The 8151-nt window shown below is 41.7% G+C and overlaps 1 long non-coding RNA gene across 1 annotated transcript; it reads left to right on the plus strand.

The window, feature by feature from the left end:
- The first annotated feature begins 4294 nt into the window (after positions 1-4294).
- LOC120396691 lies at positions 4295-7681 on the plus strand. Its single transcript, XR_005593301.1, has 3 exons — positions 4295-4350; positions 6845-6902; positions 7256-7681. It is a non-coding gene; the product is annotated as an uncharacterized LOC120396691 (long non-coding RNA).
- Positions 7682-8151: the final 470 nt, after the last annotated feature.

Here is an 8151-nt window from a genome sequence, read left to right on the forward strand (position 1 = left end):
GCCCCACAAAACTGTGAAACTAACATAATGTTTGCTGCCTTATATTGTTCATTCTGTTGTTGTGTTATAGCCCTTCCTCCAGCCTGCCCATCTTGGCTATTTAGACAATAAACTCTTCAAGGCAGGGATTGTCTACTTCTGTGTTTGTACAATGCCTAGCACCAAGAAGGCCCCATTCTTTGTTGTCCCTTAGCCACTAGTATAATAAAAATGATTAATAGCAATATGGGTGCAATCTTTCTCCATGCACACAGAAATAATAAGGTTTCACAAATACCTTCTTGTAAACAAATGTGTTAAACTACGCAGAGAAATGCCTGAACTAGAGAGAGGAGGCAGATGCAAACTGCAGCATCTATAAATTCTGCAAAATCCCACACAGACTCAAACATTTATTCCAGTTAATTGGTGAGGACAGAAATGTTAGGCAGGACAGCAGATCTTCATTGCATATTGCTTAATTTCCTTCTGAGAACAAATGCTTGACGTAGCAGTTTAGGGGGAGGGGAAACAGCGCCCCCTCACTTATGAGATTTGATATCTGCAGAATCTAATCTTTAATTAGAAGATAATTGAGAATTTTGGTTACTTCTAAACAGCTTCTCAAATTCACTTTCTTTGATTCACATTGCCTGCTGCAATGTTTCCCCTCTCCCTGCTCAAGGCTTAAGCAACATTACATTTCCCAAACAGGTCAACAAGCCTGCCTTGTCGTGACATGCTAGGGATCAGTATCCCAGTGACAAGACAAGTTGTATCTATGGGTACATCTGCACAGTGCAAAAACAACAAGAACCCAGCGAGTCTCAGAGCCCGGGAACACAGTTGCCAACTTTCACACTGTAAATAAGCACCCCAACTTTCACAATAAGCCAAAATCAAGCTAATCTCATTTCAAAACAAGGCCAAACTAAGCCAATCCCTAAGAACCCCAACACTCTATGTGCCTAGATCCCCCCGGCATGCAGTCTGGGACTGCGGTGGGCCTCTTGTGCACCCCTGACACTCTCTCTCCCTCTTGCCTCACCTTGCCCCTGCTTGACTGGAGCCAATCAAAAAAAAAAAAAAAAGAAACAACAAGCTACAAGCAACAAGCCAAAAACTAGCCAACAAGCAACTCACAAGCCAATTAAGTCAAAAACAAGCCCAATTTCTGCATTTTTTCCCCCACAGGTTTGTCATGTCTGCCTGGGACAACTGATTTGGGCAGGTAGGACTCATGCCACAGGGCTAAAAATAAGTGTAGATATTCAAGCTTGGGCTGGTTAGCCCACATTAGCCAAGGCCAGTTCCTTAGCTGGTGTAAACTGGCATAACTGTTGAAGTACACAGAGCTATGGTGACTGATGCTGGCTGAGGATCTGGCCATGAATCTTCATTATGAACATCTTCTACAGTAGTACTAGAGCAGTTACTCCAATGTGCAGGAAGGAAATGTCTGCAACTACTATGTGTTTGTTGAACAGCAGCAAAATTGTAGCTGTGGTTCATAAAATTTGGAATATTTAACATCAGGTCTGTTAAAATGCAGGATATATTCTCAGATCAAAGCAAAACAGAATACTACAAAAGAAAAAAAAAGCCAGCAAAGGACTTCCTTGGTGGGTGTGAATCTAAGGATCTGACACTTGCTATTAGCTCAGCCAAAACAAATTGTGCTGAGAGTGAGAGAAACATAAAAAATCCCATGTAAAATGACAGTCTTAAACCTTGCTCAAACCAGAGATTAAGGGGAAGTTAGGGAGTTAGCCACCTACGCGACAGCTGTACCTTTGAAAATCTCCCCCTCTCCCCAAGAACAGTAAATTGAAACAATGCTGAATGCAAGGTTTCCTTCTCTTTATTTGAGGCTTAACCATACTCGGTACCAGTTTGGTATGATTGCTGATACCCAGACCCAATAACCATTTAATTTTTGTAGCGTACACAAGGCCTTAGAGAATGATTCTGATCAGAATGATGGAATCCTGGTGGGTACAGTATAGTAACTGAACACTGGCCAATTAGGTTTAATTCTGATTCTCTATGACGTTTTTTAATAAATAAAGTAATGGAAAGGTCATCAATGGATTTTTGTTTGTCTCTCCCCACTCACTCCTTACCAGCTATCATCTCAGAAGGTCTCGTCATGAACCACATCTCATTGCTGATCTCAGTGGATGTGACTAAATTATCCTAGCTGTAGAAAAGGAAAAGCTTTATAAGCAGGGAGTACACTATGAATCATTCATCGAAACTGCTTCCTCTTTGGCCAATATTGAAAATCAGGCACTAAGTGTTACGCACAAAAGAAAATCAGCCTGACCTGTGTCACTACACCTAAAGAAGCCAGCGTTCTTGTACGTAGGGCTTTATCTCTGAGATGTACTGTTGTCTGGTCACTCTCACAAGAAAGATCAATTTACATTTGACTTCATTTGAGAGACTTTACAATTAAATTTACGGAGGCAGATCAAATTTGCTATTAAATGTATGAAGACACTGTGCTACAGATGAAAATCTTGCATAGGATCCACATCTCCCCAGCTCTGCTTCATGCAATTATTATTTCGTTATTGGAAAGGATTGTGAGTCATTGCTTCACATGGAGTAGCTGTGCCCCAAGATATAAGTTTTACTGCTGACTATAAAAAAAATCAGATAATGAGCATACAAATCCCCCTTACACACACAAGATTTTCTGTTTGGAATGTTGGAATATTTGTTCCTTTTGATCTGTTTATCGATTGGATACTCTGGGCATCAAATCATAGTGTCTAGAAATTACATTGTCTGTAAGTGGAAACTTCCAGCTCTCACCTCCATATTGGACCTTTATTAATATATTTGGAATGTGAGAATGTATATGACAAGTAAGAAACTGCAGGCTTACAGAACATGCTGAATGTATGAGAGCATAGCCTCCATTTCATAAGTATTCTGAAATGGAATGATCAGCTGTCCCCAAATCCCAGAACCTCCATATCTTTTCTTCCACATTTAAGTAAAAATCTAATCCACTCAGGTCAGCCACTCCCACCTCCTACCTAACCCAATTTACAAACTCAAGTTATTTTCTTTTCTCCTCTATATTGTTCAGTTTGTTTCACTTACTGGTTGAGAGTTGTTAGGGTCTGACAGTTTGCCTGACTTTCTGTGAAGCGCCCATCACAGTTGTGGGTGACATAAAATGCCCACCAAGCGTACCCATATTTTGATCAGGTTGATTATCTGCCAACATTTGCTGAAGTGTAGATATCTATTTTGGTGTGTGTGACGTCCCACTAATTCATCATTACCCTAATTATCAGCATTAAAATAAAGTTTCTAATTTTGCATTGGAAAAAGCACAAAGATTGACAGAATAAAATAGGAAATTAAAGAGAGCACAGTGAAAAAGCTAGAACAAAAGAGCGCTAATGTCTAATCCATTCCATTCTGCTCTGCTGCTGGGTTCAGAGCTCCATTTTTTTCTTTCCATTTTTAGTACTGATAATTATGAATAATAATTGCAGTCCTTCTGGATAGACTCCTGGGAGAAAGCAGTGTTGTGCAAAGAGGGAGCCTTGGTCTTGACAAGCCTACCCTGGCTCAGAGAAGGACTTCTGTGGCCTATCAACTGATTGGTTTGGCTAAGTGCACTATCTGGAGCAAACACCATGAAAGACATGCTCTGGCCTCAGTTCCACACAGCTACTGCCCAGTAGAGATCTAGGAGTGGTGACAGGCATGCTCTCTAGAGGCCAAGGTTGACTCAATGGGAAAGGCACAAATCAGGGCTGCAGTAATCTGGATGGCTGCAGGCTGCTGCTATCTCTGTCACAGAGTGGGGCCTTATATTCCTAGACCCACAAGCATTGAGTGGGCTGCGGAGTATTCTCTACAGTGAGTCAATACTTGGTGCTTAATTTATTAATAGAAATCAGGTGGGCTTCTGCTGAATGCAACCTTTATCAGTGGATGCCATTAAAAATGTTTTTCTTTGTGGAGATGCTCTGCAGCAAGTCAAGGATTTGTACATCACAGGATAGTATTTTACATATATATATATATAGTGTTAGACCCAGGACAGTTGGGTACAGCAGAATAGCAGAAGGCAGATATATTGGCCACTGGATTAACAGTTTTCTGTTCCCTGACTGACCAGAGCAGGGGCTGCTCCAGGCTAATGAGAACACCTGACTCTAATTAACCTGCAAAGAGTCAGGTGAGGCCATTAAGCTAATGTGACCACCTGACTCTAATTAAGGCCCCGCTGATACTATAAAAAGGCTCACTCCAGTCAGGCAGAAGAGAGCCAGGGGAGAGAAAGTGTGGCTGAAGGGCTGGTTAATGAAGACACCCTCATACCATCATTAAGGGAGCCCTAAGGTAAGGGTGAAGAAGGGAGAAGCAGGAGAGCTGTGGGGAAGTGGCTCAGGGAAATATAGCAACTCTGGCAGTGAAAGGTCGGCTGCCAACAGCTGCTGCCATTAGGGTCCCTGGGCCAGAACCCAGAGTAGAGGGTGGGTCTGGGTTCCCCCTAACCCACCACTACAGGAACACCTCCTGGGAGGGGAAGTCAGGCCCCTGTCAGGACAGGAGGCTAAACTGTTCTGAAATAAGCCCCCAGGGACAACAGAGACTGTAGGAGTTCTCTCACCAACCTCCTTGCTGGCCTATGATGAAAAGGGCTCAGTACACTGTAACCCTGGCCCTAGAGAGAGAAGGGCTACGTGGAGGGTCACAGTGAGCCACTGAGGCTAGTATGAACCTCCTAGAAGTGCAGGACCCACGGGGGCAAGGTCAGAGCTCTGCCACAATATATAATGCAAGCAATGCTACAGAATAGAAGAGAGCTAATCAATTAACCAAGGTGTTTTTGCTTTGTTAATAAAGGACCCGACTCACTCCAGTTCTGTGCTAGTTAACTCTACTGAAATCAGTGGAGTTACTCCAGGGTAACTGGAGTAACACATAGGTGAGTTAAGACAAAAGAAAGCAGCATAGCTTTGTTAAACATGTGGGGCTGGATTTTTCATGTGGTTAGCACCCACCACTGGAGTGAACATTCAAAAGAGCTCAATTTGCGAAATCTGTTCTGAGTAAGGGCTAGTCTACACTGGCAACACTAAAGCTCTCCCAGCACTCTAAAAAAACCACCTCCACTAGGGGCATAGCTACCAGCACTGGTGTACACAGACGCCTTACAGCGCTGACACTTGCTGTACTCAAGGGGGTGATTTTTCACACCTCTGAGCGAGACAGTTGCAGTGCTGTAAAGTGCCAGTGAAGACAAGCCCTAAGAGTTGAGCTTCTTTTGAAAACCTGGCCCCACCTGTGGGTGTTTAGCATTTGTGAAAATCTAACCCGAAGTGGCAACAGATCGTTCTGCTCAGAGATGACTTTGTTTTTTTCAAATTCTGGCAGGCTGCTTCATCTAAAGCGTTGATAACATGCAAATTGTTATGTTCAGATTGTGTTGACTGGAATTTAAGGTGCTTGTTAGTTTAACAGCAACTTATTTCTGGTGCTACATTTTTGTACACTACCCAGGGCTGGCTCTACAGTTTTCGCCGCCCCAAGCAGTGCATCAAATTGCCGCCGCAAGCGGCAAGGGCAGTATAATGCCTTCGCTCCTGCTGTGTGCCCTTAGGGCAGCAGGCACGTTTCCGCCGTGGCGGCAATTCGGCGGCAGCATCTATGTTTAGCTGAAGCTGCCGCGGACAGCTAAACATAGAAGCTGCTGCTGAATTGCCGCTACCGCGGAAATGCGCCTGCCGTCCTAAGGGCACACAGACTGCCCCTGCTGTCCGAGGCAGCAATTCAGCGCGCTGCTTGGGGGCAAAACAACAGGGACTGCCACCCCTTGCAGATTGCCGCCCCAGGCACCAGCTTGGAATGCTGGTGCCTGGAGCCGGCCCTGACACTACCAGTGGTGTTTTCAGAGAGATATGAAACCAGGCAATTTTGTTTGCAGCTGAAGTGTAGCCAAAAAAAAAACCCCTCCACCTCACTATGCAATAAATAAATGAAACCCTAATTATATTATTCATACTGAAGTACCGTAAAGTCTACTTAAGTTAAGACTACCGGCTAAGCTTGAATGGGATCCAAAGTAGAAAGAGAGAGTGTTTCATTTGCATTTGTCCTGAATGTTATACCAGGATGTTTGTGTGTCAGGGCCGGATTAAGGCATACATTAACTAAGCTACATTTTAGGGCCTCGCAATATGAGGGGCCTCTAAAAAAAGGAAAAACTGACTCCATTTCAAATTTTATAAAAATCGGTTGATAAATAAAGGAGATATGGGAAAAAGGAGATTTGCTCTAAATATAGACATTTTCATTCAAATATGACTTAAATATACATATCTGGCTACACAAATACCCATACTCTACCCTTACTCTTCACTAATGGTTTGTTATTGACAGGCGGGAGGCCAGGGCTGAGAAAAAAATGATAATTGCACTTGTAAAATTAGTATTTCTAAGAATAAGTCTGCTGTCAGTCTCCTGAGGCAGCGTTTTGTTGGCCAGCTGCTACTGGCCTAATTAATAAAATTCTGACTGTGCCTTCATAACTTATTTAAATAAATAAATAATCTCACTGCCAATAAAATTGGGGAAAATGTGAGGGTGGAAACGGCAGTGTCGTGAAGCAATCCTGCCAAGCTCATGTTCGTAGTATGGGACTCATCCTAAGAGTGATGTCATGTAAATGTATAGCATCCTCCTTGGCTTGTAATAGCCAGAAGGCTGCCATCTTTTGTTTACTGTTCAGTACACTCAGTTGTATAATGCCTTCGCTCCTGTTTTTCTTTGTTTTCTTAAGTGTTAGTGTTTCTCCTTTTGATCTGTACATACGTACAATTGTGTATTTTAGTGTGCACGCCACTTTCTGCTTCATGTGCTATCCATGCTTCACATGATACAGTTTTCAGGTGAGTATCTTATGGACTTGGGTCAAGTGGCTCTTGAGGAGGATAAATTTGTGTTGGCTTCCCTTCGTCAGTTTCAGGAACCTTCATAATAAATATCAGAGTGCTGACAAAAGGATAAATAGAGGGTTTTGAGAGAAGTGAAGGAAGATATACATATATATCAAAATATTCTGAGTACTTAGTTTGAAATAACTTGCTCACAATGTGCATATATGATGTATAGGCTATTAAAGCCAATAATATTCATTATATTTGCTTGAATATAGGGTAGTTTTTTTCACTTTCTCAAAGCCTGTCTAGAGATCTCCAGTCTTTTTGCTAGTAAATTCTTTCTTTCTCTTTCATGCATATAGCTTGTTGTCACCCTGTGTGTCCAAGGTGTTTACTCGAGATTAATTAGTGGTCCTGGGGGAGACAGAGGATAGAGAAGCAAATGCAAAGAGATGTCTGCCTAGAAAATGCTGCAAGAAAAGCTACCTGTCCTAAGCATCCTGTGCATCGAATGTGACAAATTCCACAGTTTATCATTTGAGCACATCATCAATGACTTTGCTCTCTAAAAATCACAAAAGAAAATGGTTTAAATTTCAGTGTTAAAATGAATGTGATGTGCAAACAGACGTACTGCCGTCTGTACTGCTTCCATTAAGTAAGCTGGTGTGTGTAACTGTAACTGCTTTTGTGTTGCTGTAGATATACAATTTTCATATCTACTAATTAAGAAATTGTAGATGAAAATATATTAATTTGAAACTATTTTATAATGCAAACAGACATATTGCAACATGTTTATTTAGATGATTATTCTATTTTTACAATTTTGCCTTTGTATATATGCAAATATAAAACTTTCATGTTTATATATTCAATGTCCTTTCTGTGAAAATAATAAAAACATTTTTATAGTATAGGGTCTCTTACCCTTGACGTAGCTTAGGGCCTCAGAATCTGGCTCTGGTGTTTGTGTGTGTGCATATATATACTGAGCACAGATATTAATATGAATGAGGGGTTCCGATTTGATTTTCATGATGAAAGCTAATTTCTCACATAAATGACTTGTGGAACATAGGTGCTCTTGAAAATTTTCCCCAACATGCATAAGCTGAGTGTGCCGTTTATGTGAATTGTTCACTGATTCCAAACAACAAATAGAACAAAGCAAAAGAACTAACACATAAGAAAGTAATTGTTCTGTCGTGAAAGGAAAGGCCTAGTTATGGAATAGCAGACACACTGCATGTCATGC

The sequence above is a fragment of the Mauremys reevesii genome, linkage group 1 (genome assembly GCF_016161935.1).
Source record: "Mauremys reevesii isolate NIE-2019 linkage group 1, ASM1616193v1, whole genome shotgun sequence".
NCBI classification, from domain to species: domain Eukaryota; kingdom Metazoa; phylum Chordata; order Testudines; family Geoemydidae; genus Mauremys; species Mauremys reevesii.